Source organism: Pseudophryne corroboree, unplaced genomic scaffold (genome assembly GCF_028390025.1).
Source record: "Pseudophryne corroboree isolate aPseCor3 unplaced genomic scaffold, aPseCor3.hap2 scaffold_320, whole genome shotgun sequence".
NCBI classification, from domain to species: domain Eukaryota; kingdom Metazoa; phylum Chordata; class Amphibia; order Anura; family Myobatrachidae; genus Pseudophryne; species Pseudophryne corroboree.
In genome coordinates, this window is record NW_026969881.1 from 109421 (window position 1) to 120142 (window position 10722).

Consider the following 10722-nt stretch of genomic DNA (forward strand, 5'->3'; position numbering starts at 1 on the left):
CTGCCTGTCAATCGGGGCAGGGGGGGAGAGGGGGGTCAGCAACACTCCATTTCCAAGTCAGGGATGGAGCGGTGCGGGGGCAAGGCTTCAAAATGGGGTCTGCAATGGAGGAGACACAGGGGGCGTGGTCACAGCAGCTGTATGACATCACATTCAGCCGCTGTGATCACAAAAATGGTGGCGGCTTCCTGCGCGCACATACAGTCTGCACCAGCAGGAGGCTACACCATTTTTTATGATCACGCTGAACTGCAGTGCGACTGCAATTACAGCATGGTCAAGAAGGGAGGCGTCATGCTGGGTGGCCATAAGAGATGAGCGGGTTCGGTTCCTCGGAATCCGAACCCGCCCGAACTTCACCCTTTTTTGCTCGGGTCCGAGCAGACTCGGATCCTCTCGCCTTGCTCGGTTAACCCGAGCGCGCCCGAACGTCATCATCCCGCTGTCGGATTCTCACGAGACTTGGATTCTATATAAGGAGCCGCGCGTCGCCGCCATTTTCACACGTGCATTGAGATTGATAGGGAGAGGACGTGGCTGGCGTCCTCTCCGTTTAGATTAGAAGATAGAGACGAGTGACATTTGATTTACTACTAATTTGGGGAGCAGTTGAACTTGTCAGGAGTACTCAGTAGTGCAGAGTTTTGCTGATAGTGACCACCAGTTTTATTATTTATAATCCGTTCTCTGCCTGAAAAAAAACGATACACATACCATATCTGTGCTCAGCCTCAGTGTGCTGCATGATATATCATCTATGTATATCTGACTGTGCTGAGTGCTCACTGCTCACACAGCTTAATTGTGGGGGAGACTGGGGAGCAGTTATAGCAGGAGTACAGTGCACACTTTTGCTGCCAGTGTGACCACCAGTATATTGTCTGCCTGAAAAAGTTAAACACTCCTGTGGTGTTTTTTTTTTATTCTATAAATGCATTCTGCTGACAGTGTCCAGCAGGTCCGTCATACATATATTATATAAATATTTACCTGCAGTAGTGTTATATTTTTTTTTTCATCTTTATCATCTCTATATTAGCAGACGCAGTACGGTAGTCCACGGCTGTGGCTATCTCTGTGTCGTCAGTGCTCGTCCATAATTGTATACCTACCTACCTGTGGTGGTTTTTTTTTTTCTATCTTCTTCATACTAGTAGTTTAGGAGTCTACTGACAGTGTCCACCAGGTCCATCATTATATTATATACCTACAGTAGTAATATATTTATTATATTATCTATACTAGCAGACGCAGTACGGTAGTCCACGGCTGTGGCTATCTCTGTGTCGTCAGTGCTCGTCCATAATTGTATACCTACCTACCTGTGGTGGGTTTTTTTTTTTATCTTCTTCATACTAGTAGTTTAGCAGTCTGCTGACAGTGTCCACCAGGTCCGTCATTATATTATATACCTACAGTAGTAATATATTTATTATATTATCTATACTAGCAGATGCAGTACGGTAGTCCACGGCTGTACCTACCTCTGTGTCGTCAGTGCTCGTCCATAATTGTATACCTACCTGTGGTGGGGTTTTTTTTTCTATCTTCTTCATACTAGTAGTTTAGGAGTCTGCTGACAGTGTCCACCAGGTCCGTCATTATATTATATACCTACAGTAGTAATATATTTAGTATATTATCTATACTAGCAGACGCAGTACGGTAGTCCACGGCTGTACCTACCTCTGTGTCGTCACTCGTCCATAATTGTATACCTAACTGTGGTGGTTTTTTTTTTCTATCTTCTTCATACTAGTAGTTTAGCAGTCTGCTGACAGTGTCCACCAGGTCCGTCATTATATTATATATACCTACAGTAGTTATATATATTTTTTTTTATATCATTAATTATCATCTCTATACTAGCAGACGCAGTACGGTAGGCCACGGCTGTGGCTATCTCTGTGTCGTCAGTGCTCGTCCATAATTGTATACCTACCTACCTGTGGTGGAAGTTTTTTTCTATCTTCTTCATACTAGTAGTTTAGCAGTCTGCTGACAGTGTCCACCAGGTCCGTCATTATATTATATATACCTACAGTAGTTATATATATATATTTTTTTATATCATTAATTATCATCTCTATACTAGCAGACGCAGTACGGTAGTCCACGGCTGTAGCTACCTCTGTGTCGTCAGTCACTCGTCATCCATAAGTATACTAGTATCCATCCATCTCCATTGTTTACCTGAGGTGCCTTTTAGTTGTGCCTATTAAAATATGGAGAACAAAAATGTTGAGGTTCCAAAAATAGGGAAAGATCAAGATCCACTTCCACCTCGTGCTGAAGCTGCTGCCACTAGTCATGGCCGAGACGATGAAATTCCATCAACGTCGTCTGCCAAGGCCGATGCCCAATGTCATAGTACAGAGCATGTAAAATCCAAAACACAAAAGATCAGTAAAAAAATGACTCAAAAATCTAAATAAAAATCGTCGGAGGAGAAGCGTAAACTTGCCAATATGCCATTTACCACACGGAGTGGCAAGGAACGGCTGAGGCCCTGGCCTATCTTCATGGCTAGTGGTTCAGCTTCACATGAGGATGGAAGCACTCAGCCTCTCGCTAGAAAAATGAAAAGACTTAAGCTGGCAAAAGCACAGCAAAGAACTGTGCGTTCTTCAAAATCACAAATCCACAAGGAGAGTCCAATTGTGTCGGTTGCGATGCCTGACCTTCCCAACACTGGACGTGAAGAGCATGCACCTTCCACCATTTGCATGCCCCCTGCAAGTGCTGGAAGGAGCACCCGCAGTCCAGTTCCTGATAGTCAGATTGAAGATGTCAGTGTTGAAGTACACCAGGATGAGGAGAATATGGGTGTTGCTGGCACTGGGGAGGAAATTGACAAGGAGGATTCTGATGGTGAGGTGGTTTGTTTAAGTCAGGCACCCGGCGAGACACCTGTTGTCCGTGGGAGGAATATGGCCATTGACATGCCTGGTGAAAATACCAAAAAAATCAGCTCTTCGGTGTGGAAGTATTTCAACAGAAATGCGGACAACAGGTGTCAAGCCGTGTGTTGCCTTTGTCAAGCTGTAATAAGTAGGGGTAAGGACGTTAACCACCTCGGAACATCCTCCCTTATACGTCACCTGCAGCGCATTCATCATAAGTCAGTGACAAGTTCAAAAACTTTGGGCGACAGCGGAAGCAGTCCACTGACCAGTAAATCCCTTCCTCTTGTAACCAAGCTCACGCAAACCACCCCACCAACTCCCTCAGTGTCAATTTCCTCCTTCCCCAGGAATGCCAATAGTCCTGCAGGCCATGTCACTGGCAATTCTGACGAGTTCTCTCCTGCCTGGGATTCCTCCGATGCATCCTTGAGTGTAACGCCTACTGCTGCTGGCGCTGCTGTTGTTGCTGCTGGGAGTCGATGGTCATCCCAGAGGGGAAGTCGTAAGACCACTTTTACTACTTCCACCAAGCAATTGACTGTCCAACAGTCCTTTGCGAGGAAGATGAAATATCACAGCAGTCATCCTGCTGCAAAGCGGATAACTGAGGCCTTGGCATCCTGGGCAGTGAGAAACGTGATTCCGGTATCCATCATTACTTCAGAGCCAACTATAGACTTGATTGAGGTACTGTGTCCCCGGTACCAAATACTATCTAGGTTCCATTTCTCTAGGCAGGCGATACCGAAAATGTACACAGACCTCAGAAAAAGACTCACCAGTGTCCTAAAAAATGCAGTTGTACCCAATGTCCACTTAACCACGGACATGTGGACAAGTGGAGCAGGGCAGACTCAGGACTATATGACTGTGACAGCCCACTGGGTAGATGTATTGACTCCCGCCGCAAGAACAGCAGCGGCGGCACCAGTAGCAGCATCTCGCAAACGCCAACTCTTTCCTAGGCAGGCTACGCTTTGTATCACCGCTTTCCAGAATACGCACACAGATGAAAACCTCTTACGGCAACTGAGGAAGATCATCACAGAATGGCTTACCCCAATTGGACTCTCCTGTGGATTTGTGGCATCGGACAACGCCAGCAATATTGTGCGTGCATTATATCTGGGCAAATTCCAGCACGTCCCATGTTTTGCACATACCTTGAATTTGGTGGTGCAGAATTATTTAAAAAACGACAGGGGCGTGCAAGAGATGCTGTCGGTGGCCACAAGAATTGCGGGACACTTTCGGCGTACAGGCACCACGTACAGAAGACTGGAGCAACACCAAAAACGCCTGAACCTGCCCTGCCATCATCTGAAGCAAGAAGTGGAAACGAGGTGGAATTCAACCCTCTATATGCTTCAGAGGATGGAGGAGCAGCAAAAGGCCATTCAAGCCTATACATCTGACCACGATATAGGAGGTGGAATGCACCTGTCTCAAGCGCAGTGGAGAATGATTTCAACGTTGTGCAAGGTTCTGCAACCTTTTGAACTTGCCACACGTGAAGTCAGTTCAGACACTGCCAGCCTGAGTCAGGTCATTCCCGTCATCAGGCTTTTGCAGAAGAAGCTGGAGACATTGAAGGAGGAGCTAAGACAGAGCGATTCCGCTAGGCATGTGGGACTTGTGGATGGAGCCCTTCATTCGCTTAACCAGGATTCACGGGTGGTCAATCTGTTGAAATCAGAGCACTACATTTTGGCCACCGTGCTCGATCCTAGATTTAAAACCTACGTTGTATCTCTCTTTCCGGCAGACACAAGTCTGCAGGGGTTCAAAGACCTGCTGGTGAGAAAATTATCAAGTCAAGCGGAACTTGATCGGTCAACAGCTCCTCCTTCACAGTCTCCCGCAATTGGGGGTGCGAGGAAAAGGCTCAGAATTCCGAGCCCACCCGCTGGCGGTGATGCAGGGCAGTCTGGAGCGACTGCTGATGCTGACATCTGGTCCGGACTGAAGGACCTGCCAACGATTACGGACATGTCGTCTACTGTCACTGCATATGATTCTCTCACCATTGAAAGAATGGTGGAGGATTATATGAGTGACCGCATCCAAGTAGGCACGTCAGACAGTCCGTACGTATACTGGCAGGAAAAAGAGGCAATTTGGAGGCCCTTGCACAAACTGGCTTTATTCTACCTAAGTTGCCCTCCCACAAGTGTGTACTCCGAAAGAGTGTTTAGTGCCGCCGCTCACCTTGTCAGCAATCGGCGTACGAGGTTACTTCCAGAAAATGTGGAGAAGATGATGTTCATTAAAATGAATTATAATCAATTGCTCCGTGGAGACATTGACCAGCAGCAATTGCCTCCACAAAGTATACAGGGAGCTGAGATGGTGGATTCCAGTGGGGACGAATTGATAATCTGTGAGGAGGGGAATGTACACGGTGATGAATCGGAGGATGATGATGAGGTGGACATCTTGCCTCTATAGAGCCAGTTTGTGCAAGGAGAGATTTATTGCTTCTTTTTTGGTGGGGGTCCAAACCAACCCGTCATTTCAGTCACAGTCGTGTGGCAGACCCTGTCACTGAAATGATGGGTTGGTTAAAGTGTGCATGTCCTGTTTATACAACATAAGGGTGGGTGGGAGGGCCCAAGGCAATTCCACCTTGCACCTCTTTTTTCCTTTATTTTTCTTTGCGTCATGTGCTGTTTGGGGAGTGTTTTTTGGAAGGGCCATCCTGCGTGACACTGCAGTGCCACTCCTAGATGGGCCAGGTGTTTGTGTCGGCCACTTGGGTCGCTGAGCTTAGTCACACAGCTACCTCATTGCGCCTCTTTTTTTCTTTGCGTCATGTGCTGTTTGGGGAGTGTTTTTTGGAAGGGCCATCCTGCGTGACACTGCAGTGACACTCCTAGATGGGCCAGGTGTTTGTGTCGTCCACTTGGGTCGCTGAGCTTAGTCACACAGCTACCTCATTGCGCCACTTTTTTTCTTTGCGTCATGTGCTGTTTGGGGAGTGTTTTTTGGAAGGGCCATCCTGCGTGACACTGGAGTGCCACTCCTAGATGGGCCAGGTGTTTGTGTCGGCCACTTGGGTCGCTGAGCTTAGTCACACAGCTACCTCATTGCGCCTCTTTTTTTCTTTGCGTCATGTGCTGTTTGGGGAGTGTTTCTGGAAGGGCCATCCTGCGTGACACTGCAGTGCCACTCCTAGATGGGCCAGGTGTTTGTGTCGGCCACTTGGGTCGCTGAGCTTAGTCACACAGCTACCTCATTGCGCCTCTTTTTTTCTTTGCGTCATGTGCTGTTTGGGGAGTGTTTTTTGGAAGGGCCATCCTGCGTGACACTGCAGTGCCACTCCTAGATGGGCCAGGTGTTTGTGTCGGCCACTTGGGTCGCTGAGCTTAGTCACACAGCTACCTCATTGCGCCTCTTTTTTTCTTTGCGTCATGTGCTGTTTGGGGAGTGTTTTTTGGAAGGGCCATCATGCGTGACACTGCAGTGCCACTCCTAGATGGGCCAGGTGTTTGTGTCGGCCACTTGGGTCACTGAGCTTAGTCATCCAGCGACCTCGGTGCAAATTTTAGGACTAAAAATAATATTGTGAGGTGTGAGGTGTTAAGAATAGACTGAAAATTAGTGGAAATTATGGTTATTGAGGTTAATAATACTTTGGGATCAAAATGACTCCCAAATTCTATGATTTAAGCTGTTTTTTAGGGTTTTTTGAAAAAAACACCCGAATCCAAAACACACCCGAATCCGACAAAAAAAATTCGGTGAGGTTTAGCCAAAACGCGTTCAAACCCAAAACACGGCCGCGGAACCGAACCCAAAACCAAAACACAAAACCCGAAAAATTTCCGGTGCACATCTCTAGTGGCCATGCCATGTCACTGTGCAGGAGCCAGCACCGCTCACACACTAGTCCCCGGTGCAGCCCCCAACCCCCGGGACACCCGGAGCAACAAAATGTAGATTCAGGCCACCAGGCCACGCCCCTACCTATGAAACCATGCCTCCTTTTTACCATTGCGCTGCTTATCTGCGCGCACTGCATTACAATCTCCCTCGCCACCTCTCTGGGTGTCACCAGTGATAGTGACACCTCTGCCATGCTTGTAGCAGCTGGTCCTAAGATCTACACCTCAAGCCCTGAGTGTTTGCCCTTGTGACTTGTTGATCATCATAGCAAAGCAGATGCTTACAGAAAACTGCAGGGGCTTAGATTGAAAATAAAAAAAATTGATGGGTATAAGGTAGAGAGGAGCGGGTTCGGTTCTCCGAGAACCGAATTCCCCACGAACCCCACGAACTCCTCCTCCGAGGCAGGCTCGGTTGTTCCCGCCTGACTCGGAAAACCTGAACAAGGGAAAATGTCATCATCCCGCTGTCGGATTCTCGCGAGATTCGGATTCCATATAAAGAGCTGCGCGTTGCCGCCATTTTTACTCGTGCATTGAAGAGAGAGCGGAGAGGACGTGGCTATGTTCTCTCAGTGGAAATCTCAATATCAGTGCTCAGTATCAGTGGATACTTATTGCTGCTCAGTAATACTAGTAGTGTGTCTCTCCTGCTCAGTGTCAGTTCTCAGTAGTATCCTCATCAGTGCTCAGTATCACTGCTCATTGTCTTGTGCTGCATTGTTGTGCTCAGCATACTACAGTACATTACTAATAGTCCAGTGCTGCATCTTGCTGCTCAGTGTCAGTTCTAGTATCCTCATCAGTGCTCACTATCACTGCTCATTGCATTGTGGTGTTCTGTATACTACAGTAACATAGTAATATAGTAACATATAGTAACATAGTTTTTGAGGTTGAATAGAGGCAAATTGCCCATCGTGTTCAACCTGTTTTAAGTTGTGATGATTCTACATACTTGCTGAATAATGTTTTATGACTAGTTAGCTACTACAACTCATGTTACCCCCGGATTAACCATGTTGATATTTTAAGTATTATAACCTTGGATAGCTTTTTCATTCAGAAATGTATCCATTCCTTTTTTAAATCCAATTACAGAGTCCGCCATTACCACCTTCCCTGGCAGGGAATTCCACATCCTGATTGCCCTAACAGTGAAGATCATAGTATCTCACCTGGCAGGTAAGTAGGAGTTGGGCCAGAGCTGTGGAGGATTGCTGCTCGGGCACCCCCTGTCAAATGAAGGAGATCCAACTGAGGCAGCACAAGGGAACTCTCGAAAGAAGAACAAGGCTAGAGGAAGATCTGAGACAAAGAAATCTGACTTTTACCAGAGCTGACCAGAGGAAAGCACAAACACAGTCCCCCACTACCACAAATAATGCAGTCGAGTTTCCCACATTTGGGGAAATCACAGGGGTCAGCATACCCAGAATGCAATGAATGAACCTCACCCTGGGAGAACAATCTTCATGACCATGGTATCGCCTATGCAAAATAAGTATGATTTGGGATAGGGCTGGGGAGGGCCGCTGCTCAGGCACATCTCTGTCAAGTAAAGGAGATTCAACTGAGGCAGCACAAGGGAACTCTCATCTGGGGACAACAACTGCAGGGAGAACACATATTTTCAGATGAACATGGGAGGGCAGAAGGCTGCCTAATACTGAAGCACCCCCAAACAACAAACCAAATGCAACAACTAGTACAAGCATTCCTGGGGGAAGTTCTGCAGAAGACGGATTTGCATACGGTGATGTCATCCAAGCAGTGGGCCAAAGTTGGCTGGATCCCTCATCTGCATATGAAAAGAGAAAAGGGGTATGCAGGGCATGGCGGCCTTTTGCGGCGCTTGGATGACCCTTAGTTCGCATTAAACACCCCCACCCTCCTTCGGTGTGGGGCTCATGTTGACAATGCCCCAGCCCCTGAAGCATTCAAGCTGATTTCTTACAGCAGCTTGGCACTGTAACAGCTCCAGAGCTGCTCTGTAAGGCAAGTAAAAGGGTGTGTAGTTTGCATTGTGCATTGGAAGGCACAAAGTAAGCAGACAGGAGGAGAAGTCAGGATAGTGCACAAGGGTATAAAAGGGAGGGGCTCAAGAAAAAAGAAGTGGAAACAGACAGCAAACTAGGCTGGAGAGAGACCTGAGACAAAGAGATCTGAATTATACGAGAGCCGACCAGGGGAAACACAAATTATGCAGTCAAGTTTCCCACATTTGGGGAAATCGCAGGGGCAGCACACCCAGAGTGCAATGGGTGAGCCTTGCCCTGGAAGAAGCACCTTCATGATCATAGTATCTCACCTGGCAGGTAAGTAGGAGTTGGGCTTGAGCTGGGGAGGGTCGCTGCTCGGGCACCCCCCTGTCAAGTGAAGGAGATCCAACTGAGGCAGCACAAGGGAACTCTCGAAAGAAGAACAAGGCTAGAGGAAGATCTGAAACAAAGAAATCTGACTTTTACCAGAGCTGACCAGAGGAAAACACAAACACAGTCCCCCACTACCACAAATAATGCAGTTGAGTTACCCACATTTGGGGAAATCACAGGGGTCAGCATACCCAGAATGCAATGAATGAACCTCACCCTGGGAGAATAATCTTCATGACCATGGTATCTCCTATGCAAAATAAGTATGATTTGGGATAGGGCTGGGAGGGCCGCTGCTCAGGCACATCTCTGTCAAGTAAAGGAGATTCAACTGAGGCAGCACAAGGGAACTCTCATCTGGGGACAACAACTGCAGGGAGAACACATATTTTCAGATGACCATGGGAGGGCAGAAGGCTGCCTAATACTGAAGCACCCCCAAACAACAAACCAAATGCAACAACTAGTGCAAGCATTCCTGTTTGTTTCTGAAGCCAACTTTGACCCACTGCTTGGATGACATCACCATATGCAAATCCATCTGCTGCAGGCCTTCCCCCAGGAATGCTTGCACTCTTTATATGAAATCCGAATCTCGCGAGAATCCGACAGCGGGATGATGACATTTTCCCTTGTTCAGGTTTTCCGAGTCAGGCGGGAACAACCGAGCCTGCCTCGGAGGAGGAGTTCGTGGGGTTCGTGGGGAATTCGGTTCTCGGAGAACCGAACCCGCTCCTCTCTACCTTATACCCATCAATTTTTTTTATTTTCAATCTAAGCCCCTGCAGTTTTCTGTAAGCATCTGCTTTGCTATGATGATCAACAAGTCACAAGGGCAAACACTCAGGGCTTGAGGTGTAGATCTTAGGACCAGCTGCTACAAGCATGGCAGAGGTGTCACTATCACTGGTGACACCCAGAGAGGTGGCGAGGGAGATTGTAATGCAGTGCGCGCAGATAAGCAGCGCAATGGTAAAAAGGAGGCATGGTTTCATAGGTAGGGGCGTGGCCTGGTGGCCTGAATCTACATTTTGTTGCTCCGGGTGTCCCGGGGGTTGGGGGCTGCACCGGGGACTAGTGTGTGAGCGGTGCTGGCTCCTGCACAGTGACATGGCATGGCCACTAGAGATGTGCACCGGAAATTTTTCGGGTTTTGTGTTTTGGTTTTGGGTTCGGTTCCGCGGCCGTGTTTTGGGTTCGAACGCGTTTTGGCTAAACCTCACCGAATTTTTTTTGTCGGATTCGGGTGTGTTTTGGATTCGGGTGTTTTTTTCAAAAAACCCTAAAAAACAGCTTAAATCATAGAATTTGGGAGTCATTTTGATCCCAAAGTATTATTAACCTCAATAACCATAATTTCCACTAATTTTCAGTCTATTCTTAACACCTCACACCTCACAATATTATTTTTAGTCCTAAAATTTGCACCGAGGTCGCTGGATGACTAAGCTCAGTGACCCAAGTGGCCGACACAAACACCTGGCCCATCTAGGAGTGGCACTGCAGTGTCACGCATGATGGCCCTTCCAAAAAACACTCCCCAAACAGCACATGACG

The 10722-nt window shown here is 47.5% G+C and overlaps 3 non-coding genes across 3 annotated transcripts; all 3 read right to left on the bottom strand.

Moving 5' to 3' along the window:
• Window positions 1-8134: 8134 nt before the first annotated feature.
• Window positions 8135-8298, bottom strand: LOC135017702 (U1 spliceosomal RNA). Its single transcript, XR_010215495.1, has one exon. It is a non-coding gene; the product is annotated as a U1 spliceosomal RNA (small nuclear RNA).
• Window positions 8299-8953: 655 nt separating this feature from the next.
• On the bottom strand, window positions 8954-9116 carry LOC135017885 (U1 spliceosomal RNA). The gene has a single exon (XR_010215664.1). It is a non-coding gene; the product is annotated as a U1 spliceosomal RNA (small nuclear RNA).
• Window positions 9117-9268: 152 nt separating this feature from the next.
• On the bottom strand, window positions 9269-9432 carry LOC135017724 (U1 spliceosomal RNA). Its single transcript, XR_010215517.1, has one exon. It is a non-coding gene; the product is annotated as a U1 spliceosomal RNA (small nuclear RNA).
• Between the last annotated feature and the right edge of the window lie 1290 nt (window positions 9433-10722).